Source organism: Pleurodeles waltl, chromosome 1_1 (assembly GCF_031143425.1).
Source record: "Pleurodeles waltl isolate 20211129_DDA chromosome 1_1, aPleWal1.hap1.20221129, whole genome shotgun sequence".
NCBI classification, from domain to species: Eukaryota; Metazoa; Chordata; class Amphibia; order Caudata; family Salamandridae; genus Pleurodeles; species Pleurodeles waltl.
The window spans coordinates 682973685-683000997 of record NC_090436.1 but is presented as its reverse complement, the minus strand read 5'-3'; positions in this window follow the sequence as shown (position 1 = coordinate 683000997).

The following is a 27313-nucleotide window of genomic DNA, read 5'->3' as shown; positions in this document are numbered from 1 at the left end:
CTCTCAGTGGTTTTCCTGCAGCTGCGTCCCCACTGGCCCTGCCCCCCTCGTACACACATTTGCGCTTCCCTCCCACCTCCCAGCTGCTCCTCCCTCCCACCTCCCCCTCTTAATGGCAGCCGCTGTGCGGGCGCACCACAGGCAAGCCTGTCTGCACCGGGACCATGCCCAGTGACAGACCCCCTGGCCTCCGTGACCCCCGGCACCCAATGCCACTACTATGCCAACGCCCTCCACACCGGCTGTTCTACCACCAGCTTCCAGGCCTCTCCAAAGCTGACCCACGGACCGTTCTCCTGCCAGAGCTGTAGCTTCTCCACCCCCGAACCACCACCTCACCCGCCAGAACCGAACGCAACCACCTCAAATGCGTCCTTCTCAACACCCTCTCCGTCCGCAAGCACACCATCGAATTCTGGGACCTTCTCGTCTCCTCCTCCACGGACAACGCCTTCTTGACCTGGATGAACCCATCCTCAGCACCCGACATCACCATTGCCATCCCAGACGGTTACAAGATCACCCGCAGAGACCGCACCAACAGACCGGGCGGAGGGATCGCCATCATCCACAGGAACACCATCAGAATCTCAACCAACACCGAAGACACCCTCAGCACCGCCGAACACATGCACTTCCAAATCCATATCGATCCCAAGACCACCCTCAGGTGTACCCTCATCTACAGACCCCTCGGACCTCGACCTTAGTTCAGCAACTCCATTGCCGACATCATCAGCACTCAAGCCCTTGCATCTACAGACTACATCCTCCTCGGAGACATGAACTTCCACCTCGAAAACACCAATGACAGCAACTCCGCCAACCTACTCGACAACCTCGCCAACCTCAAACTCAATCAGCTCATCACTTCTCCCACCCACTCTGCTGGACACACGCTCGACCCCATCTTCTCTGCCAGCAGCCACATCGCCTTCAGCCACACCACCGAACTCCACTGGACCGACCACTGCTGCGTCCACTTCACCTTCAATAAACCCACCACCCACTACCACCCGCAACCGATCCCCAGCTGCAGCTGGAACAAGGTCACCAACGACCGGCTTATCTCCGCCCGAGCTCCACCAGCTGACACCACCAACGCCGACACAGCCGCCGGCAACCACAGACAATGGATCAACACTCTCGCCCCAATCAAGAAACCCTCTTACAACCGCGCCATCAGAAAGGCCACCTGGTTCACCACCGACCTCCGGACCTCCAAACAAGCCTGCCGAAAACTCGAGAGGAAGTGGCGCCAGGAACACACACCAGCCACCCACACGGCCCTCAAGAACACCATCCGCAAGCACCACGAGCTCATCTGGACCCCCGAGAGATCCTCCTTCAAGGAACGTATCAACAACAACACGCACAACAGCAAAGAGCTCTTCAACATCGTGAAGGAACTCTCCAATTCCAGCTCCAGCACCAAGGACATCCCACCTTCGCAAGACCTCTGCGACTCCGTCCCCAACTTCTTTCACCACAAGATCACAGTCATCCATGACAGCTTCAACAACAAGACCCCACCAGCAGCCACCAACACCTCAGACTCATCGCCCCCCCAACCACACCAACCTCCTGCCATCCTGACACACGTCAACGATGCTGACACCATCAGAGTAATGAACACCATTTATTCCGGCTCCCCATCTGACCCCTGCCCGCACTATATCTACAACAGAGCAAGCTCCATCATCGCCCCCCAACTCCGTATGATCATCAATAGCTCCTTTGAGACCGCCACCTTCCCAGAAAGCTGGAAGCATGGCGAGATCAACGCCTTACTCAAGAAATCTAAGGAAGACCCCAAGGACCTCAAAAACTACCGGCCCATCTCCCTGCTTCCGTTCCTGGAAAAGGTTTGCAAGAAGATCGTCAACAAGCAACTGACCCACCACCTGGAGGAAAACAACACTCTGGAACCATCCCAATCCGGCTTTTGCAGCAAGCACAGCACTGAGACCGCCCTCATCGCTGGCACCGATGAGATCCTGACCCTCCTGGACAAGGGCGAAACCACAGCCCACATCCTCCTTGACCTCTCGGCTGCCTTTGACACTGTCTGCTACCACACCCTGCGCACATGCCTCCATGACGCAGGGATCCGCAACAAGGCCCTGGACTGGATCCCCTCCTTCCTCTCTGACAGAACACTGAGAGTCTGCCTCCCTCCATTCTTATCTAAAGCCACAAAGACGGTGTACCACAGGGCTCCTCCCTCAGCCCGACACTCTTCAAAGTCTACATGGCACCGCTCGACAAAATCGTCAGCTCTCACAACCTCAACATAGTCTCTTACGCCGATGACACCCAGCTGATCCTGTCCCTCGCCAAGGACCCCGCCACCGCCAAAACCAACCTCCACGAAGGTATGAAGGCCGTCACAGACTGGAGGAAGAACAGTTGACTAAAACTAAATACAGATAAGACAGAGGTCCTCAACCTCTGCCCCACCCCCTCCGCTTGGGACGCCTCTTGGTGGCCGCCCACGCTAGCTAGGCTATCTATCACACACTCACCTGGTTCCAACTGGGGCTGCACAGTGTTACTAGTAACAACTGCCTAGTTCCACCAACAGTTTCCAGGGGGGAAAGAGGGATGGGATGAAACAAGATAAGGTGAATCTACATCTATGCGGGAACTGCTTGACTGCCTTGTGCACTGCCCAGGTGGTAGGAATTCTCTGGACCTCGATATCCTCTGTGCAGATGCGATACACTATAAATGACAAAAACAATGTTATCTTAGAATGTCAAGCAATAGTTTGCACTTCTGGTACATTTACAGGCATTGTTAAAAACTTTGAATGAAAGAGAGCAGCAATCAATTTAAGAACAAATGGTCATCTTCCAGATCTCCAGAACAAACAGGATTTCAGATTCTAAACAAATACAACTTTAGCCTCTAAGAACTTATTTCAAAGTACTTGATACAACTTGTCAACAAACACAATGCAAAACTTTCTGTTCATGGATGAAGAATTCAGAGTGCTTCTAGGAAAGAATGCAGCACCCTGGGCCTCAAGGGGAGGGTACAATACTCCAACAATGTTCAATGTCCTAAACGGGCTTGCAACTTCAGGGAGATAATTCTCAAAATATTGCTGATCTATGGTTTATTGAACACTATCTCATGAAAGAAGACACTGAAAGCATTGCAGACACCTCAGAATCACGGAATCATCAGGAAGGCTTGAAAGACCAGAGCGCTGGAAGCTCCGAGCGAATCAGGAGATGATCGCAGGGAAGAGACTTGCACAAGACTGGAACGCTGGAAGGTGACTGCAAGAATGTTGCTTGCGCATGTCAGGAAGAGGTTCAAGGCCAAACCCCGATGCAAGTTCAGAGGGGCTATTCATACAGGAAGCCAAGAGTGTTCCAGAAGGGCATATGTCTCATGTGGAAGCATGCAATATTCCAATGAGCCTGGGAGGAATCACTATTACACAACAACTGAAATGGGCCTAAAAGCTAGCAGGTGCAAACAGTAATTGACCCTATAACAATCACAATGGAACCCAACTGCATGATGGTACAACCCAATTGTTCAAAGTGGAAACGTGCCTATCTTAAATAGGCATTTGATATCTGCAGGTGCAAACGAGCAGGTACTTGCCTAGCAACTAAACAGGAGGGTCAATGGTTCAGACTTCTCGGGAGGAAGGAAACCATACAGAGAGTTCAGGGCTGAGAGGTGCTACCAGGGAAGCAAACATAATGGGGAGTACTCAGGTTAGGGAGGCACCCAAGGGAAGGTTGACATGCGACCAGCGAACACCTACATTTCCCTGTTCTTTTTTACTTTTTATTGAGTTCCCCTTTTAATCTTTGAATACATTTAATACTAATGCAGTAAATCTACATTATAGTTTTATATGCAGAATGCTGAATTCAACACAACAATTGTGGGCACTGATAGATTAGCCTTCTGAAGGGAAAGTTGTAGGACATGTATTTCTGGTATCTGTTCAGTGGAGTTGCCCAAAACTTTAGTGTGTATGCACAGTGTCTTGAACTCACCATTTTCAAAAACTTTTTGGACTGCAGTACAATCTGCAGAAGCTATGCAGAGAGCTCTCCATGTAAAACATACTCTTATACTCACCTATGGGTAAAATATTTGTAGTTTGCAGAATAATTTGTGCTTTGATAATATTCAAACTTTAGATTGGTGGCATTTAAAGAAGCAGCCCATTGCATCCATCAAACGTATAGAGAGTGTGCATTGGGAATAGTGGCTTTTGGTGCTGCTTCTTGTGTAAATTGCAACAACAAGGTGATGAATGGAATGGTTAGATTAATCTCAGCCACTGGCAATTGTTCATGGCTGCACTCCAGTCCACCTTTTCTTGATCACCATGCCACTGTAGACAAAGGCCCGTCTTTTTTAAATCAGTACCATCCCTGCTTCTCATGGAAACAGCCTGTCCCAAACTGCCAGACGAGGCTCCCTCCAGAAGGGACCATAAAAAACCCAAGATCAGTTTCAACCAAATTCAGACTCATTATTGAGGTATAGCTTGTGTCCTGTGGGATAGTGAGCCACATTTTGGCATTACTGTTGCATGTACGCTGCAACACATTGAGAATTTTTCCACTAGCAGTAAATAATTCCTTAGGAAAGGAATGCAACTGTGATTTGTGTGTTGTAGGAGTTGTCTGACCCCAATTGTAAGCTACATATGTCTTGTTGTCCCTTGTCTGTAATCATTTAGTCTGTAACATGTCTGCTACCAGTCCACGTAAGACAGCTGTATATGTTTACATCCAATTTGATTCAGACACTGTCAGGGCAATTAATTCATATAAGGGCTTAAAACCACTCAGCAAAGTGTGACAAGTAAGATATTCCAAATCTGAGAAACACCATTAGGGCTTGTAACTTCTTTAATGATTTTGCATGTTGTAAAGTAGTACACTTCTGCAAAACGTCCGGTGCAGATCCCTTTGCTCAGGGAATAATATGTATCCATGGAAAATTACATTAGATAAATCATTTTAGATTACTTAAAATTAATTTTATACCCATGTCGGGCTATGACCCATACACTGTCTACCCTAGCCAGGTGCTTTGTAAAGCCATCTTCGTTATTTTATGATATCACATCAGGATCTTCTTGTGCTAGCTCCATACCCTTGCTGAAAAGAGTCTGGGTCTGTTCTTACAGCCTTAAAGCAATCTTGCATAAGTGTATTGAAAACCACTGAATGAAAAAGCAGTTTAATACTGGAAGTCAGGTGAATTTTGTAGTTAATATCAATTAGATAAACATTATTTTATATGTTTTCCTGATTAGATTAATCATTAAGGGAATCACTTGTGGAACAGATTATTTGTCCTACCTCACCTGGGGCCACATGTGGCAAAGTTCCGATTTACGCCTCACAATTTGCGAGTCGCAAATCCGAATGTAGGATGGTGTCCCTGACACCATCTGCGATTCGCAAGGGGGTCACAAATGCCCACCTCATGAATAATCATGAGGTGGGTTGCAATTTGCGACCCCCTTGCGAATGGCGGCCCTCACAGGGATGGTCGCCTGCTGCAGACAGCAGACCACCATGTCTGTGACTGCTTTTCAATAAAGCATTTATTTTTTTTGTAATGCAGCCCGTTTTCCTTAACCCCTTCGCTGCCAGGCCTTTTCCCCCTCAGGTGCCAGGCCTTTTTTTGGCTATTTGGGGCAGGGCGCGCTTAGGCCCTCATAACATTTTGTCCACATAAGCTACCCACGCCAAATTTGCGTCCTTTTTTTTCCAAAATCCTAGGGATTCTAGAGGTACCCAGACTTTGTGGGTTCCCCTGAACGAGACCAAGAAATTAGCAAAAATACAGTGAAAATATTGTTTATTTTTTTTAAATTGGAAAAAAGGGCTGCAGAAGAAGGCTTGTGTTTTTTTCCCTGAAATTGGCATCAACAAAGGGTTTGCAGTGCTAAAATCACCAGCTTCCCAGCTTTCAGGAACAGGCAGACTTGAATTAGAAAACCCAATTTTTCAACACAATTTTGGCATTTTACTGGGACATACCCCAATTTTATGATTTTTGTGCTTTCAGTCTCCTTCCAGTCAGTGACGGAAATGGGTGTGAAACCAATGCTGGATCTCAGAAACCTAAACATTTCTGAAAAGTAGACACAATTCTGAATTCAGCAATGGGTAATTTGTGTAGATCCTACAAGGGTTTCCTACAGAAAATAACAAGTGAAATAAAAAAATATTGAAATTGAGGTAGAAAAACTGCAATTTTTCTCTACGTTTTACTCTGTAACTTTTTCCTGCCATGTCAGATGTTTGAAAGCAATATACTGTTACATCTGCTGGACTCTTCTGATTGCGGGGATATATAGGGCTTGTAGGTTCATCAAGAACTCTAGGTACCCAGAGCCAATAAATGAGCTGCACCTTGCAGTGGGTTTTCATTCTATACCAGGTATACAGCAATTCATTTGCTGACATATAAAGAGTAAAAAATAGGTATTAAGAAAACCTTTGCATTTCCAAAATGGGCACAAGATAAGGTGTTGAGGAGCAGTGGTTATTTGCACATCTCTGAATTCTGGGGTGCCCATACTAGCATGTGAATTACAGGGCATTTCTCAAATAGATATCTTTTTTACACACTATCTCATATTTGGAAGGAAAAATGTAGAGAAAGACAAAAGTCAATAACACTTGTTTTGCTATTCTATGTTCCCCCAAGTCTCCCGATAAAAATGGTATCTCACTCGCGACAGGAAATGCCCCAGAACACAAAGTGAACACATCACATTTTCTCAAAGAAAACAGAAGTGTTTTTTGCAAAGTGCCTACCTGTGGATTTTGGCCTCTATCTCAGCCGCCACCTAGGGAAACCTACCAAACCTGTGCATTTTTTAAAACTAGACACCTAGGACAATCCAAGATGGGGTGACTTGTCGGGCTCTCACCAGGTTCCGTTACCCAGAATCCTTTGCAAACCTCAAAATGTGGCTAAAAAAATACTTTTTCCTCACATTTCGGTGACAGAAAGTTGTGGAATCTGAGAGGAGCCACAAACTTCCTTCCACGCAGCGTTCCCCCAAGTCTCCCGATAAAAATGGTACCTCACTTGTGTGGGTAGGCCTAGTGCCTGCGACAGGAAATGCCCCAAAACACAAAGTGGACACATCACATTTTCTCAAAGAAAACAGAGGTGTTTTTTGCAAAGTGCCTACCTGTGGATTTTGGCCTCTAGCTCAGCCGCCACCAAGGGAAACCTACCAAACCTGTGCATTTTTTAAAACTAGAGACCTAGGGGAATCCAAGACGGGGTGACTTGTCGGGCTCTCACCAGGTTCCGTTACCCAGAATCCTTTGCAAACCTCAAAATGTGGCTAAAGAAATACTTTTTCCTCACATTTCGGTGACAGAAAGTTGTGGAATCTGAGAGGAGCCACAAATGTCCTTCCACTCAGCATTCCCCCAAGTCTCCCGATAAAAATGGTAACTCACTTGTGTGGGTAGGCCTAGTACCCCCGACAGGAAATGCTCCCCCCAAAAAAGCGGACACATCACATTTTCTCAAAGAAAACAGAGGTGTTTTTTTGCAAAGTGCCTACCTGTGGATTTTGGCATCTAGCTCAGCCGCCACCAAGGGAAACCTACCAAACCTGTGCATTTGTTAAAACTAGAGACCTAGGGGAATCCAAGACGGGGTGACTTGTCGGGCTCTCACCAGGTTCTGTTACCCAGAATCCTTTGCAAACCTCAAAATGTGGCTAAAAAAACACTTTTTCCTCACATTTTGGTGACAGAAAGTTCTGGAATCTGAGAGGAGCCACAAATTTCCTTCCACCCAGCATTCCCCCAAGTCTCCCAATAAAAATGGTACCTCACTTGTGTGGGTAGGCCTAGTGCCCGCGACAGAAAATGCCCCAAAACACAAATTGGACACATCACATTTTCTCAAAGAAAGCAGGTGTTTTTTTGCAAAGTACCTACCTGTGGATTTTGGCCTCTAGCTCAGCCGTCACCTGGGGAAACCTACCAAACCTGTGCATTTTTGAAAACTAGAGACCTAGGGAAATCCAAGACGGTGTGACTTGTCGGGCTCTCACCAGGTTCTGTTACCCAGAATCCTTTGCAAACCTCAAAATGTGGCTAAAAAAACACTTTTTCCTCACATTTCTGTGACAGAAAGTCTGGAATTTGAGAGGAGCCACACATTTCCTTCCACCCAGCGTTCCCCCAAGTCTCCCGATACATATGGTACCTCACTTGTGTGGGTAGGCCTAGTGCCCGCGACAGGAAATGCCCCAAAACACAAAGTGGACACATCACATTTTCTCACAGAAAACAGAGGTGTTTTTTGCAAAGTGCGTACCTGTGGATTTTGGCCTCTAGCTCAGCTGCCACCCAGGGAAACCTACCAAACCTGTGTATTTTTGAAAACTAGAGACCTAGGGGAATCCAAGATGGGGTGACTTGTGGGGCTCTCACCAGGTTCTGTTACCCAGAATCCTTTGCAAACCTCAAAATGTGGCAACAAAAAAAAAAAAATCCTCAAATTTTGGTGACAGAAAGTTCTGGAATCTGAGAGGAGCCACAAATGTCCTTCCACCCAGCGTTCCCCTAAGTCTCCCGATAAAAATGGTACCTCACTTGTGTGGGTAGGCCTAGTGCCCGCGACAGGAAATGCCCCAAAACACAAAGTGGACACATCACATTTTCTCAAAGAAAACAGAGGTGTTTTTTTGCAAAGTACCTACCTGTGGATTTTGGCCTCTAGCTCAGCCGCCACCTCGGGAAACCTACCAAACCTGTGAATTTTTGAAAACTAGAGACCTAGGGGAATCAAAGACAAGGTGACTTGTCAGGCTCTCACCAGGTTCTGTTACCCAGAATCCTTCGCAAACCTCAAAATGTAGCTAAAAAAACACTTTTTCCTCACATTTAGGTGACAGAAAGTTCTGGAATCCAAGAGGAGCCACAAACTTCCTTCCACCCAGCGTTCCCCCAAGTCTCCCGATAAAAATGGTACCTCACTTGTGTGGGTAGGCATAATGCCCGCGACAGGAAATGCCCCATAACACAAAGTGGACACATCACATTTTCTCAAAGAAAACAGAGGTGTTTTTTGCAAAGTACCTACCTGTGGATTTTGGCCTCTAGCTCAGCCGCCACCTAGGGAAACCTACCAAACCTGTGCATTTTTTAAAACTAAAGACCTAGGGGAATCCAAGATGGGGTGACTTGTGGGGCTTTCACCAGGTTCGGTTACCCAGAATCCTTTGCAAACCTCAAAATGTGGCTAAAAAAACACTTTTCCCTCACATCTCGGTGACAGAAAGTTCTGGAATCTGAGAGGAGCCACAAATTTCCTTCCACCCAGCGTTCACCCTAGTCTCCCAATAACAATGGTACCTCACTTGTGTGGGTAGGCCTTGTGCTCGCAATAGGAAATGCCCCCAAACACTATCTGGACACATCAAAATCATCAAATAGAAAACTACCTGTTTTTACGGGTTGGGGGCCTGCGTTTTTGGTCCTGGGCTCAGCAGCCATCTAGGGAAACCTACCAAACCCAGACATTTCTAAAAACTAGACACCCGAGGGAGTCAAGGGAGATGTGACTTGCATGGATCCCCCAATATTTTCTTACCCAGAATCCTCAGCAAACAGCAAATTTAGCTAAAATATCTCATTTTTCCCACATTTCTGTGTGGGATCACTGCACCGGGACAAATTTCCTACCACCCAACGTTACCCTCAGTCTCCCGGTAAAAATGATACCTCACTTGTGTAGGTGGGCCAAGAGTTTGTGACAGGGAAGAGCCAAAAACACGTCAAAATTGAGAGGGAACCAAAGTGGGTCCAAAAGGGCAGTTTGAAAAAAAACATTTTTAGGCTGACAAGTGCAGCAGAAAGTTTATCGGTATAGATGAGACAATGCTGAGTGGTAGGAATTTTGTGGATTACTGCAGATTCCGGAAGGTTCCATCACAAAAATGTGGGAAAAATGTGTGCTTTCCAGCAAAGTTGCAGGTTTGCAGGGCATTGTGGGTAAGGAAATGGTGCAGGGTTCATGTGAAGCACACCACCCTGGAATCAACTATATATTTAGTTTTCAGATGTGTCTAGGTCTTGTGGATTTTTCTACATGGCAGCGTCCCAAAGTAAAAAAAAGTGCAGCCCTCCCCATTCCAAGTGGGACGATTTTGAGAGTTACCAAGCTCTCATGGCCCATATGTAAAGCAAAAAACTAAAATAATCAAATGTCCTCTTGCTTGCCATGGGATAAGATGTTTTAGTGTGCGGGGGAGAGCTGAAAGACTGTTAGCCCCTTCAGTTCAGGTGGGGGCATAACCAGGCCCATACTGGTTGGTAGCCACCGCCCCACTATTTTCTTTTCTTTTTTTATTCCCTGGCATCTAGTAGACTTTCTGTCCCCCCGGGGTGTGGATCGGGGGTAAATGCCCAATCTGCCCACTGGTGGGCAGAACAACCTTGGCCCCATTTATTTAGGGTGGGTGTATGGCCATACCCCCAACCTCTTATTTTGAAAAAAAATCTTCCCTGGTCTCTGGTGGGCTTCCAAAATAGGCCACTCTGCCCCCAAGGGGGGCAGTTATGGACAACAGTAATGTGCCCCTATGGGGAGAGAGAATCTTGCCCAAGGGGCTGCCCCCTCCAAACAAAACACACACATACACAAATACCAATCCATGGTGTCTAGAGATTTCTGCCCCCTTTAGGGCAGATTGGCCTAACAAAAATAGGCTGATCTGTCCCCAAGGGGGGCAGAAATGGCCTAAATACAATTTGCCCCCCCCCAGGGGAGCGACCCTTGTCTAAGGGGTCGCTCCCCATACATAAAAACATAAAGTAAATACAAAAATACATATATCCCTGGTGTCTAGAGGTTTCTGCCCCCCGGGGGCAGATCTGCTCAATTATATTAGGCCGATCTGCCTCCAGGTGGGGCAGAAAAGGCCTAAAAATATTTTGCCGCCCCCCAGGGAGTGGCCCTTGCCAAAGGGGCCGCTCCCCTTATGCGTTAGTTTAAAAAAAAAAAAATTCCCTGGTGTCTTGTGGTTTCTGCCCCCCTGGGAGCAGATCGGCCTAATTATATTAGGCTGATCTGCCCCGGGGGGGGCAGAAATGGCCTAATAATAATTTGCCCCCCCCCCTGGAGAGACCCATGCCTAAGGGGTCGTTCCCCAAACATAAAAAAAATAAAAGTAAACAAAAAAAAATGATCCCTGGTGTCCATTGGTTTTCTGCCCCCCCGGGGGCAGATCGGCCTAATAATATTAGGCTGATCTGCCCCCAGGGGGGGCAGAAATTTTCTCTAAATAATTTGCCACCCAAGGAGCGGCCCTTGCCCAAGGGGCTGCTCCCCTTATTTGAAATAGCCCACACAAAAATATATTCCCTGGTGTCTAGTGGTTTCTGCCCCAAAAGGCCGATCTGCCTCCAGGGGGGCAGAAATGGCCTAATAATAATTCCCCACCCCCCCCACCCAGACCGACCCTTGCCCAAGGGGTCGCTCCCCAAACATAAAAAATAAACAAAAAAAACAATAAATACAATTTTCCCTGGTGTCTAGTGGATTTCTGCCCCCCCCCCGGGGGAAGATTGGCCTAATAATATTAGGTCGATCTGCCCCCAGGGGGGCAGAAATGCAAAGAAATAAATTTCCTTGCCGCTCCCCTTATCAGTAAATGTAAAAAAAAAAAAAATCCCTTGTGTCTAGTGGAATTTCTGCTGCCCAATGGCATCGCGATCGGGCAGCAGAAATGCTCAGAGAAGCCTGAAAGGAGAGGAAAGGCCTTTCCTCTCCTTTCAGGCTTCTCTGCCCCTTCCACGTGATCGGAGGAGAAATGCTTTTGCATTTCTCCTTCGATCGCCGGGGGAAAGGCCTCTAATGATGTCAGCGCGCAAAAGCGCGCTGACGTCATCAGATGCCTTGGTGGTGTCACAGGGGGGCGGGGGTGGAAGGGGAAGCGATTCCCCTTACATCTCTGCCCAGGGGAGGGGCGTGCGCGACCATCTGGGGGAGCGCCAGTGCTCCTCCCGGGGGCCCATAGCCGGATGAGACCACCTCGTCCTAGGCACAGAATTGGTTAAAGGGAAACGAGATGCATTACAAAAACAAAAACAAAAAATTAAAAGTTTTTGTTTTGGTCTGAATTTTTTTTTACAGTGACATTCACAAAGGGGAAGGGGTCCCATGAAGACCCCTTCCCTTTTGCGAATGGGTTAGCATCCATTTGAAATGGGTGTAAACTGCGATTATTTTGTGACCGCATTCGCGGTCACAAAACAATCCTACATTGCACTGCGAGTCGCAATTAGGAAGGGAACACCCCTTCCTAATTGCGAGTCGCAAACCTGTTTTGCCATTCGGTAACCAGATTACCGAATCTCATAACTGGGTTTGTGCATCGTGATGTGCTTGTTGCACGTCGCAAACAGCGAAATTCGCTGTTTGCGACATGCAAAAAGCTACCTACATGTGGCCCCTGGTTTCTATATAAAGGAAGGAGGCTCGAGAAGCTAAGGAAGCACAGCCCACAGAGGCTTCAATTTCTGCAAAATTCTCAAGACATTTTTGTTCACAAATTTGAATGGGAAATGCTGGCACACTGCCAGAACTGTGGCTTATCCTAATATGTTAATCAAAGAAACAGTCTCCAAATTACCTATTAATTTAATTCCGATACTAAAAGCAGGGGCAGCTACTTGCTTGTTTTGCATTTGTTTTATCACCTCCCATAACACAGCTAATGAGGGTGTGCAATGCTTAGTAGAATAAATGCTTGGAAAAATTGTTCTCCATGTAGTAAATCTTTCTACCGGTGGTACCAAAGCAAGTAGAACATACATAGTTAACAGTCTTATGTCGAGCTTGGAGTGTTATGTGAGAATAATGTGCTTCTAGCTGGTTAGTTTTTTGAGCGATCCAATATGGAATCTCATATTGTTTTATGGGTGATTTCCCCATAATGGCATTAATAGTCTGAGGACTAGCTGCCTGCACTGCAGGATGTGCTTGCTGTGCAAGGCCAGGAACAAATGCCCCATAGCAGTCAATTGTAGAACATACTGTATAAGGTGCCTATAGATGGCCAATATCTGGTTTGTGTCTTCATTCTGCAGCTGTCAAATTTACAATGTCAGTATATGGTGTATACCCAGCCACGGCAGTACAAGCATCCACTTCGTTGCTCAAGGGACCCAATCCAACAGTCCAAACTGCAAAAGGTATTTGGCCAGTAAACCACGCTTAATGTTCTTGATATCCCAATGGGATTTCTAAGTCACAATGGGGTTCATAATTAGCTGGGATTGAAGCAGAGCTCTGTGTATATAAAAAGTTCCTGTGTTGGGAACTACAACATCAAACTCCACTCATGAGTAAATTATTTCCAAAGCGTATGTAGTACATGCATTTACAACAAAGTTAACCCATGTTAGGGAAACCCTAGCAAAGAAATATTGTGTTACTGGTGTCCTAAAGTTTACCCCTATTGAAATAGATGGTTGCCCCATTACGAAACAGATTCAAAATTTGAGACCCTAAACTGAAATCAAAACAGGGACTACCCTTTTGTAAATCAAATACCTAAAAACCCCACAGCACTAAAGAAGCACCTATCTAAAGAGAAGGATGTAACCAATATTACAATGCACTTTTCCACTATTAGCACATTGGTATATTGAGTTTGTCATCCAAAATTTACCAAAGATCTAAAATATCAAGCCTACACTGGGTGCCATTGATACGTGGAAGGATCGTTTAGAACTCTGCAGATGAGGTCACAGGGGTATGAGGCATAAGGTGTCAGGCTGACTGACTGGGTCCTTTCAGTCAGGAAGGCGCAGATGCATCGTAGTGCGTGTCCTTGGATTCCGATGTCATATAGGCATTGGATGGGGTGGGAGGCAATGTCAAATTCAGCAAAGAGGTAGAAGAAGATGATGGCCATGGTGCCTCCTCTGTACAGTCATGCGGATGTCATCAGTGGCAGTGTTGATGGCATTTTTCATTCTGTTGTGGGCCCTGAAAGCAGACTGAACGGTGTTGAGGAGTTGGTGGTCATTGAGCTATTGAGTGAGGCATCTGTGATGATTTCCTCTAAGAGCTTGGTCAGGAATGATAACAGAGAGCTCGGCCTGTAATTGGCAAGCACTGAAGGGTCCATTGAGGGTTTTTCAGCAATGGGAGGACAGTTACATGTTTCCAAGAGTCTGGGAAGATCGTAGAAGATGCTGATGCATTCATAATCAGTGTGAGCATGGGTTCTGATGGGTTGCAGTTCCCTGAAATAGGTGTGGTTGTGGCAGGGGTCCTATGGGGCCCCTAAGGGGATGGACTACGTGGTGGCATTGGTTTCTTCTGGGGTGATGACCAGCCATGTGATTAGTATTTATTCTTTGGATAAGATTGGGAGGCATTTGACAATGTCTATCAGGTCAGATTGCAGGTTGAAGTTGCTATAAATGGCAGTGTATTTGTTGCAAGAGATTGTTGTAGAGTTCCTGTGAGTGGGTGACTGATTTGGAGATGGCCACTGGTGAGATGAAATCCTTCACAGTGGCAAATATTTTTTTGCTTCTGTTAGTGCTGGCATTGATGCGGTCGATCGGAGCAGCACGTTAGGTGCTGCAGATCATTTGCTGGTAGAATCTCAGGGTGAATTTAAATGTGCTCTAGTCTGCATTGTCCTGGCTCATTCTTTATGTGTGCTCCAGTTGTTTGCAGCAGTATTTCATTAGTTTCAGTATTTCCATCTACCACCTGGCATTAGCTGTCCTGGCGGTGGGAGGATGTTGCTGCGTTCGGGTCAGTGGGTGTTGAGAGCAGTGTTCCAGTCCTTTCTAATGATGCAGTTCCAATAGTGGCTGGGTGATCTGGTGGTTGTGCGTGTGAGTAGGACCGAGACGGGGACTCTGTCCTGCCAAGAGCGTGGTCTGTTCAGAAGACTGGTATTGGCTTGTTGACTTGTATTTTGTCAAATATTGTTAAAATAGGTCCCATAAGGTGCCTGGCTATGTGGCTAGGTCCCTCTACTCTTTGGGTGAGGCCCAGGATTTTTAAGGTCCTTTAAGAGTTTTTTTTTAGTTGAGGTCAGTGTGGTCTTCCAGGTGGACATTCAGGTCTTCCAATAGAATGTAATTGCTAGAGTTAAAGTCTGTGATAATGTCAATTAAGTTGGTACAATTGTCTGTAGATAAAAGTAGAACCTAGGGTGAAGTTAGCTGTGAGGTGGTGCTTGAACAACAGGTTGGAGGATGACCTCTCCACGAAGGTGGTGAGACTGATGGCGTTTTTGTTGTTGATGGTGGTTTTGCCTCCAGACCAGTAAAGTCTGTCTTGCCTGGTGATCTTGCAGTTGGGGGGGTTGGTTATGACGATTTCAGGTGCCGATTTTGGGGTTCAGCCAGGTGTCAGTGAGGAAAAGTAGGTCTGGGGCATTGCCAAGCAGCATGTCCCAGATCTCTGTTGTGTGCTTGGTGAGACAGCGGTGTTGAGGAGCATGCATGCGAGTGCAGATTGCTGTGTGCATGGTTGCAGGACTTTGTGAATGTGATAAAATGGGATTTTGGGTGCTATTGCCGTGGGGGTGGTCAGTGTTGGGTGTGTGTAGGTGCATGAAAACTTGCAGGAAGGACAGAAGAATGCTCTTTCAGTGTTGTGTGGTATCGCAAGCAGCACCATTGGGAGCAGCGACTGGAGGGCACAGATGGTTGCAGCGGGTAGGGCCGCTGTTCTTGGCAATGGACATGGACCAGCCATTGTCGAGCACAAACAGGCTTGAGTTTGCTATGCCTTCAGCATACAAAATGCACACCCGCTGCATTTCTGCTCTGCAGCCACCATTAAGTAAGGCCAGGTGGTGGAGGAGGAGTGAAGTAACTTCCTCAGCAGATAGATGATCGGAAATCCGGTGATGTATCTACCTGAGCAAATGGAAGTTAAATGATGTAACTTGTTTTGAAGGTCAAGCAGATTATAAATAGGTGACAGGTTAAAATGATCTTAATGTACGGAGCTGGCCTCTTCCAACCCAGTTTGCACTTGTGGCAGTTGCACTGATGGTGGTAACAGTGGTATAATTACTTCCAGAAAAGCCCCATTGCAGCATTTGGCTCTGCCTCAGTTCCTCTCCATCAAACGTGGTATCAGCCTACTCTTCAGCTATATCACTATATATTTTACTATGCGTCTTTGTGGCTATCATTGTCTATCCTTTCCTAGGGTGTTACCAGCCTTGACAGCCTCCGAATCAGACTCTAACTCATCTTTACCAAATATATATTCTGCCTCATCCTCATCAGTGTAGTCAGACAGTGAAAAAAAACTCAGGAATCCCACTGGCTCTGAGGTTGACCACCGGGTCTGTTGGTGCCTCTAAATGCTACTCAGTGCCTTTGCTATTATCAGCATGAGATCCAAACCAGTTTCTATCCACCTGTCCTGCGGTGGCTGCCAATTTATTATGATTAATCATACCCAGTCAGACTTTCTTGTTCATCCTTTGTTTGGCAAGCAATAGCTTAGTGACTGTGAGGTTGCCAGCTGTGGCCACTTTGTGTATATAGTGGAGCAGGCTTGAGAACTCAGAAATTACCTGGAAAGTCTATTTTGTGCCCTACCTCTCTTACTACAGAAGTGTGACCATAGCTTTATGCCCAATGTCTCCCTAAAACTTTAAAACATTTAAGTTAATGATAAAATATGATTTTGCTCAATGGACTGAGGTTAATCTACGGGCTCCCACATTGAAGGAGAATGTTATCTGTAGTCCCTCATTTTGACAAATTGACACCATTCTGGTCCTGTTGGAAATTTTATTTCATTTGTTTTCATTATCTAGACCTGTTCGGAACTTAGAGCACTGTAATTGTTGGTTGAGGCAACACACATTATACATTTAGACAGTTGCTGAATAGAATTCAGTTCAGTGGGCTCAAGGAAAAATCAATAGTATGTTTTCACTGGTGATCCGGAGTGATAGGGTCCTTTTTATGTTGAGTTTTCGATCAACAGGTACAAAATATCCAATAATAATAGAGGCTAAATCTTTTTACAGAGGTAGGAGAACACAGGTCAGTGTAATCCAAATGAAGTATAGTACATGTACAAGACTTAGGAGAACAGTAAGTGTGCTGTCTTTAGCCTTGGGAACAAATATCAGAGATTGGTAACAATTCAGCAGATAGGAGGAACACAGCAACATTATCCATGGCTTCAAATGCACCTTGCTATACTTTCCAAAATAGTATGTGACATTTTTTACCACATCAGCAAACACGGAGGTTCAGTGGCCTTTCAGCCCTGTGCTATGCTAAGGCCTGATTTTTATGTTGGCGGAGAGGGAACTCCATTGCAAACACAACAGAGTTCCCTCCCGCCAACATAATGGTTTGCCTGCCCAATTTAAATTCAAGTGGATCATAGTTTGATGATGATGCAGACTACTCAGTCTCATCCGTGGTCAAACTCCTCCAACAGCCAAGTAAGGGCCATTGGAAGTTTGGCTGTATGTCAGTCCACCTAATTTAGCTGTGCGGACATACAGCTTTTTTTCAAAGTCCCTCACTGCCAAAGAAAAACCTGGCAATAAAAGGCACTGAAAAGTGCTCAATGCCTCCTTTTTATGGGAGGAAACTCCCATAGCGAGGAGGACATTCTTTGTTTAATTGTTTTTCAAACTTACAATACATTGCCATTAGCCGTCATGGCAGTGCCTGTCAATGCTTAAAATTTCACTGGGTCAGCTGACATTTCCGAACTTGGTGGGCAGCACCACTGTCAGGGCAGCAAAGTAACTTTTTTTGTTCCACTGGCAGAGGACGGGCTGTCCGCCAAATATTAAATAAGGCCCCAAGTCCATTAAACCATAGTGTGATATATGCTTAATGGCCAACAAGTTCACTTGTGGATGTTTTGCTCATCAGTAACTCACTTTAATACCACTTTGGAATAGTATGGTAGGAAAACTCCTGGGAGATCTTTTGTGCAGCTGAGAATTGATTTCCAGAAGGTGACCATGCTATCACATGCCCACCAAGTATATGTTTTAGTCTTTTGTTGTGGGCATCCTCCAAGCCCGAATGTGCTCTCTCTACATTGAATGCAGGGCAAGGAGTGAGACATCCTTGACCATCTGTTGACCCAGCATCCATCAGAGATTTCCCTTGGCCTATATGTGTGTCAGTGTGGGTCTACCCTACTTCATGTATTTGTTATAAAGTGGATGTTGGCCATGCAGTGGATTGCTTTGTGATGAGAGCGTTGATATTAGTAATGTTCCTTGTGCTTCTGAGTTGTACCCTATAGCCGTCTTAGTTAAACATACTGTATTAGGTCTCACTGTGTATCTTCCATCTTTGTCTATTAATCCTCTCTAAAATAAAATCAATCTGAACAAAACAGTTACCAACACATATTTTAAAACTTTTTTTCTATCACTTAGCTTATAGTTTCCCCATTTGCACAAACGCATTCCTAAAACACTTCAATTGTTCTCCCCACCCATATTCATTAAACTCCACGTATAACACTACCCTCCTTGTCTTTAATACACTCATGATTTCTCTATTCACCATATACTTGAGAATCTTCATTTTTTGGCAAGACAGGAGGCTATCACTACGCATGATCAAAGCCTTTCAATGGAAAAAATGATACATGCTCAATTGGTTTGAAGAAAATGTTTTGAAAACCTTTCCATTTGACCAATCTGCTGCCTTCATAACCTGTTCCAATATACCTCTGCAAAAATAACTAACAGGCCATTGCTCCACTCATGGAATATATCTTACAGCTATTGATATCCACTTCTCCCTCCTTCATTACTGACAACCCTCAGTTGCTACTGACACTGGTTCTTAGGGCTACCGAATCGCAGTTTGGGGTTTTGTATATCCCAAAAAGCATTTCTCTAGCCGCAAACGGGCCGATTCTGCGATACAACCCGTTTGTGACTAGAAAAATGCTTAGTACATGTGGCCCCTACTTCCTAATACATTTCATTGGTTAAACTATGCATAACTAATTAAGGAAACAAATTGACATTTTATGTAATACCTCAATTTAGTAGATTGTTCAGCTAATAAACAACATACACAGAGCATCGACAAGAAACCTTGGGAAGTTTCAAAATAAAAGAAACATACAGAACATTGGTTACTGAAGAGAATACAAATATTACATATTTTCCTGAAATTGAAAGAGACCCAACCAAACGGAGACAGGCTGATTCACATAAAATAAATGTGCACTATTATTCTGCAAATATGAATAACTGTCAATGAAGCTGACTGAAGCCTATTCATGCAAAATGAACTACAATCAAATTAAGAATTATTTCTAAATAGTAAAACTTCTGCTACAACATTGACAACGTCCTTAGTGCCAGGGAGTCTACAAACCTTATTACCAGACCATGTGGAAATAAATCTAGACACGAATCAAGAGAATGAGTTGTTTGTCATCAGCATAGGAGAGGATATTGATGTTGTGAGAGTGGATGATGCTGGCTAGAGGAATCATGCATGCGTTGAAAAAAGTTGGGCTTAGGGATGACTAAATAATGAGGGCAGCCAGGAAGCTGGATATCATTATCATTTGAAACCAGAATATAGATCTTCATCAAAATATCACACAAGATGCCCTCAACAAACTATGCTCCATGGTGTTGATCAAGGCAGAACTATTGCAGAGACAGATTAGGTATTGCAGGGCCATCCTGTTTGCTTTTTGGGTCCAATACATCTCCAAATCCCACATACTTTGAACATTAGCTGAAGCACAAGAAGTCTTGGGCCAAGCAGAGGAAGAGCCACTCGCACAATAAGAAGAGACAATCAGTGAAGGCAAGTGCAATGGGTAGATGGGAGAGACCAAGATCCTCACAAAAGTCAACTCTAAAATAACTCCTTGGTATGCCTACCCCACATCCAGGACTGCAAACTGGGACCTAAGAAAGGATTGACCACCTGTGGTTCAGTATAGGCTTGTGCAATCTCTCTTTGTCCACAACAACTCATTGAAAGACCTGGATGATTTGGTCAGCACCCCTTTATGTGGGCCACCTGCAATGATAACTGGAAGTAAGAGGGCCCCTTATGGAGAAATGATGGTCATGGAGCATGCCACCAACGCGTTGTTAGACTTTTGACTCCTGTGTATGGTGAAGGGAAAGCAGGGTAGGATGGGTGGGGGTAGAGGAAATTGAGGAAAGATTTTCAGTTGGAGTTTTTATGTTACTCAACAGGTACAGGATACCCCAACACTGCCTAGCATACTAGCATCTGATTGGGGCCCATCTTGATTTCAGAAACTTCATGTCCTCAATAAAAAGAACACCTCCTGGGCACAAGCATGGCACAATCATGTCATAGAATGTGCAGGGACTTAACTCTCAAATCAAAAGACCTAAGATATATAAAGAGGAGAGAGAAACTATCCCCGATGTGGCCTTTCTCCAAGAGACACACCTCCACTCTCCTGATGTTCCCTTTATGAAACACAAACTGTACTCCATAGAAAAATGCACAGCCACTAAAAAGAAAAGAAGGGGGGTAATAATTGTTTGCACAAGGACTTTCTAATGCAAAACCCCAAAATAGTTAAATACACAAAAAAGCGTTGTTTCCTTTACTTGGAGGGACAGAGGCCAAATGGGTGCTTTACTAGTCTGAAATATATATGCCCCAAATACAACTCAGGAGTCTTTCAAACCCAGATGCTGGATAGAATTAAGGGCTCAACTCCACACAAACTGCACTGTGTGGTCAACTTTAACATAGTTCCAGACACACAACTAGATCAACAACCTCATGAACAATACGATCAGGTTGCCATGTGTTGCCATTGTTCAGGGAATTCAAGGAAGCCGGACTATTCAATCTCTGGTGGGACAGGCTCCCCATAGCATGGGAATACACATACTTCTCACATGTACACAGATTATATTCGCACATAGATCTTGCCTGGTGCACACACAGTTGGGTGAAAAAGACTTGCATCTGATGACAGTGATGATAGCAATATTGGTTACTCAATACTGCTCTGGGAGTGGAAAGGAACTGACAGCTCATGTAAAAGAAAACTCTAGAGGTTTGATAAACATTTCTTTGCGATAGTTAGGCAACCCAGGAGATGGCCTCTATTGGCACCCTCTAAAGCACCTCTTAGGCTGTCATTAGACACCAATGTATCTCAGAATGAGCTAGACAGAGAAAGGCATACAAGCTACTACCTGATGGTCTAGAAGCTGGACTGGCTACAGCAGAAGAGGACATTTGGGACACTGCAGCCACTGTGCGCCGTTATTGAGGCAATGAGACATATGGGTCTGCTGGCCACAGAGAAGGAAGAAAATGCCTTACTGTGCTTGCAGCAAAATGCCTATAAAAAGTGAACAAAAAGGACTCCCAGTGGGCTCGCAGGCTCAAACTGCCACCAGAACATCAGCTATGAGGGGAACTATGGTAAGCCCATCAGTGAGAAGGATAGGAAACAGCAAGTATTTAAAAACTTTTACTCATCACTTTACTCATCACACCAGTGAACCTCCAGAAGGCAGAACCCTTTACGAGCAGGCTTGCCCAGGCAATTAGAAGTGAATAGAGTAGCCTTAGAGGAACTAATAACCTTAGTGGAGGTTGAGAAGGCCATTGCAAACTTACATCCCAACGAATCTCCAGGGCCTGATGGGTTAACAAATGCATTTCACAAGTGTTTTGTTACAGAATCATCAAAAACGCTATTGGACTTTGAAATAACCACACAAACAATCCAAAGACAGTATTCACTAACTGTTACGACAGGGAGCAAAACACTGCGGACTGCAACTCAGCCCTGCACAATCAGCCTCTATGTTTTTTCTCCAATGCCTGTTCACAGACAGGCCTTTTTATACACATCAGTACAATACTTAATCACACATGATCAATAATCAATAACTTACAAGTTTACAGAACAAAATGGAAAAACACTCAAAAACATGTGACCCCATAACCCTGAATTCCTCGGCAAAGTCATTACTCGCTTTTTATTATATGTTTGACAATTGTTTATGACGAGCATCCTTTGACCTATGAATGCGTACGTGCTCTTCTGTAAATGTAACGTATTTGAAGTCTGTGCTGACAGCATTGTGTGCCTCGGGCTTCCGAGTGTCTGGAATTTGGTTTCTTCCCTGCACCCATTGTAAGTCATGCACCTGTGTGCTTTGGGCTAATTCAATTATGTACCCACTGTCTAATCAGTCTGAAAACTGTAGGCACAGAGAGTGCACTGGGGACTCATATGCTGATGTTGTAAATACTTGCAGGTTAGTTAGATATGAGTTGGCCTTTAACAGATGACCCTTTGATGTTCCATATTCCAGTACATCCTTGAATGAACCTTTCACCTTGCTCATGTCAGTGTGAGGGTTAAGCCTAAACTTTTTTTTTATTGTGAACAGCAGTGTAGTTTTTACTTGTGCAACACAAAAGGATGATGGACTGAGTGCTAAACAATGCACACACTCACCCCCAGTCACAGATCTGGGTTTAATCCATTGTTCTTTTGCTCACCATGCCACCCCAGTTCGGCCATATGCAAATCAGTCTTGACCCTGTTCCTCATGGGAACAGTCCAGCCCGAACTGCCAAGTAAGGTCCTCCCTGGACTGGAAACAAGCATCCTGGGATCGATTTCAGGGTATCACCCTTCATCAGCCAGGCTAGCTTGAATCCAGTGGCACAGTGAGCAAGGGAGCACAATGTTGCGCAATATTTTCATATGTCATATTTACATTAGTGTGCTTATTTTTTACATTTCCTACAGCAGTTTCCAGTTAGAACTGTTTTCATGACTAGTTGCGGTATATAACTCCTTTTTAGACATGGGCACAGTTACACACATGATGTTCAAGGCCCATATTACGTTAATACATAAAGAGGGTAAACACCCAGATTGTTGTGATGTGTACAAGCCTATAACCCTTCTCAATGCTGACAACAAGGTCTTTACAAAGATCGTGGTGATTCATTTGAAGCCACACATTCCATATCTTATCCGTCAAGAGGAGTTTGGATTTGTCCCTAACAGACAAAGGGTGGACAATGTCCGACGAGTGCTTCATCTACACATAAAAAGCCTCCCTTACAAGGCTCCTACTCATGATTCTGTTATTAAACCCTGAGAGAACTTTTGACAGGGTGAGTTGGGCATTCATTCTTACTGTACTTGAAGCGATAGGCCTATGCCCATGCATGCAAACATCAACGGGGGACAATCAGACTCAGTCCTCCTACATAGAGGTAAATGGGCAGGGGTGCTCTGCCCTCTCTCACCCTTGCTTTTCTTCCTGGCTATCGATCCTCCTGCTGCCCATATTCAGAAATGGACAAAAATTTAAGAAATGGCATTTAGAGATGACCAACACAAGCTTCATTTGTTTGCAAATGACATTTTACTAACCATTATGGACCCCCAAACATATCTATCTTGTCCCCTTGTCTTGATTAAACAAAATGGCGCTCCGTCTGGCTTCAAGTTTAACTTAGTTAAATCAGATTTACTGGCATTGGGACTACCTGTGACCGAGCAAGAAACATTAGTTGCACAAACCTATTTAGATGAACTAAACATAAGGTAAAATACATGTGAATCTATGTCACCTCCATCATCTAAGACCTATATGAGGCTGTTCAGTGCTATGATAGCTGACCTGGGGAAGTGGAACAGTCATCATATTTCATGGCTTGGCTTGGCGGCGGCCATCGAAATGAATGTCCTATCTAGATTGTTGTATGTCTTCCAGGTGCCCCAGTGAGAATTCTCGAGGCAGAACTTAAGGACTTACAGCGAGAAACAGACTCTTTTATCTGGGCAGGGAAGAAGAGCAGAGTGGATAGGTAAGTTCTGCAGGCCCATAGAAGCTCAGGGGGAATAGAAATCCCAGATATAAAACAATATTATCATGCCTCCCTGGTTTGCATTTTGAATGGACCCTCTTTACCGCCGCACATGTTTGCAGCGGTATCTAGGTTGGCATCCTGGGCCATATCAGGGATGACTAAACCTGATAAACCCTTGGTCTAGTAACAATTCAAAATCTCAAGGCCCACCATGGAAATCTGGGACACAATCCTGGAGAGACAAACACTAATGTTTATCCCCTCACCCTGATATGGAGAAACCCAAACTTCACACCTGGAAAATTGAGGGAGAGTTTGGGTGTTTGGGAAAAAGAAGGACATCAGATGCTTAGAGATCGTTTTGATAAGGCTGAAATAAAAACGTTTGAATCCTGTAAGAAGGACTTCAAGGGGAATGAAACTGATCATATGCATTATTGGCAATTATGGCACTGGTCCCTCCACCCAACTAACATGATGACTGGAACTAGACCTCTAATTACTGAGAGACATATTTCCAAACTATGTATTACTTAAGTGTCCCATATCTTAAATCTATGCATTGTTAATGACAAGAGGTATGGGGGAAGGGGAGTCAGTGGCCTTACATGAAGAGATGGTCACACATTCTGCAGCACTAGATTTCACTGAAACCATGGCAGACACTGTGGTCAAGTACAAATATAAGACTATGTTGCATTCAACTGCAATGAAATTAAAAGGGATGTGTTCCTAGACTTATAGGTCATGCTGGAGGGTGTGTGAGCGAGAGGAAGGTGTTATGCACAGATGGTGGTGTAGCCCATTGTTAAAAACATTTTGGAAAGAGGTACCGAACCATCTGAAATGGGTGCTGGGTATCTGCTTCGACCTGAGCCTGCTTTGAACCTGCTGCACATAAGACCCACGGACTATAAATTGCAAATCAACGCAGATTGGAGAATAGCTGCCAATGTGATCCTGGCGGCGAGCGATGGAAATCTACTACAATTCCAGTGATACATGAGTGGGTTAGTAAACTGTGGTCCCTGCTGGCATGAAAACACTAATCAGGGATCTATTGGACATGAAGTATAAATATGAAAAAATGTGGTGACATTTAGTGGATTATTTGTCCACTGCTACACCATCTTTGGGTTGCACATAATCTCGGAGATTGGTTAATAGCTACGATCCTTAGGGAGCTGTGAATTTATCAGTTAAGGCTAAGATGTGTGCTTCTTGAGATGCTGAACAGTGCTTTCTTGAGAATATACAGTGTACCTTCTTGGGGAATGGGGTGGAGTAGCGTATTTTGTTTTATTTTTAAGTCTCTCAAGACATGGTATAATTTCCAACTTCTTAAACAATTAAAGTATGTTTGGAACAAAAAATAGATTGTGACATTTTCTTTCTTTTTTTCCAGATCTCAAAAGACACTTAATTTGGTCAACAAAATCAAACCTATAAGTTCAAAACTATAACATCTGGTACTCATTTAAATGATATTAGACACAACAATGCTGCTAGTTTTCAGGGCAAATTTCTCAAAACTAAAAAGGCTTTTACTGGCCAATCCTGAAATACCTTTAAACCCTTATTCACATCCCAAAACGTACTGTACTTTGCACTTTGTTGTCTCTCTAAGTGCACACCTTTCATCACACTGCACACAATTACATTTTTGCTTATAGAAATTCCTTCCTGCAATACATAACCAGTTACAATTGTTAATCTATAACAGTATATGGCCCTGTTTTTAAAGAGATCTTACATATATTTTACTACCACAACTTCGTCAACTTCCACAGGGTTCCAAAGTCCTTTCCATGCACCAACACACCCATTTATTCCATACGACCTGGTAGCTTTTCCTAGTTCCAGGTGCCCATAACTCATTGAAGATTAGCAGCCGTTCCTGATAGATCCTTATAAAAACCTGATCTCCTGATATTTTCTAAATAAAAAAGGCTGAGCAAACTTTACTCTTTCAAAGAATGTTGTTCCCTTTCTATTCCCACCAATAGGCCCTTTCATGTTTAAATTAAAAATGGCTGCTTTATTGCCCTCTGTATCACTGACATGCTTGGTTTGGCTAAAAAGGTGTCACCAACACCACCTGACAACATTACCGCCCTCCCTGAACAAATAATTTCAGAATCATACTGAAGGTAGAAAATACATATACCTTCAATCCTCTCACAATTTGACTGAAAGCATCTATTGTAATATCCCTGGCTCTGGTCGCCAACTGAAATGTTTTCAGGAGACAGGTGGTTGTTGGTCAGAGTTGGAGATGAATGAGCACATACATTGTTTGGAACTAACAGTGGGGTCTATGCTTTGAACAGTTTGAAGAATATTTTAAAAGTTGGTGAGTGTGCTTGCACATGGACAATGTGTCAATTGGTTAGGGTGCTTAAAATCCCGGAACTTGGCGGATTAGGCAAGGGAGTTGAAGGTTTTTCTTTTGCCTGGAACAGAAAATATGACTGAAGGCAGAATATTTTTCACCGAAGGAGAATTCTGTAGCAGATTGGAATTCAAGATATTTGAGACGTACAGCCACTGGAAACTAAATCAATTGTGTTTCTTGGCAATAGACAAGGAGTAGGGACCATTGAAGATATATCTCTGCAAGCAGATTACATTTTCAGATAAAGAAGTATTACAGTTGGTTACCAGATCCAGGTACTGTTACAGTGGATGCTTTTCAGCGGAAATGGAAAGGTTGCCCAATTGAGCACCTAAACCATGATGACTCACATCTGTCTCTAAAATAAAATTTGATGCCTTGCTGAAAATTGCTTTGCCATTCCATGTTTTCAAATTATCCAACTCCGATGCCAACTCCTCTCTCACTTCTATAGTCAAAATTATGCTGTCCCCATACCAAAAACCTTTCCTCAATGCCTCTTCTTTCATTCCCTGTAAAGCATGACAGTGTAAAGGCCATGGATGACTTGAATTGATGACAATGGCAGCCCTTCATCCCCACCAAATCTTGCATTTATAAATTCTCTTTTCTCAAAAAATGCTTTATATCTTTCATCATTATCTTTTCCTTCTTCTGAGACAACAATTGTGCTAGTACTGTGGCCACTTGAAAACCACAAAACTCCATCTTTCTTAAAGGAACAAATGAAGGTTTTTCCTTTTATATTATGAATCCTAGATTCTCCAAAGCTATCAACTCTTGTTTGCACTGAGATATCAGAAGATTGTTGTCCAAATAACTATTCAAATTCCTCTCTCCATAAGCTATGGAACTAACGGGCTTGGAAAAAACAACAAGGAGCTTAAACTGATTTTCTCACTCACTGGAATAGTGAAATATGTATCCTACAAATCTAACTTTACCATCCGGTTGATCTCCTGAAAACTATATCTCAAAAGATCAATTCCCTCAATCTTGAAATGTCTGTACAACATGTATATGT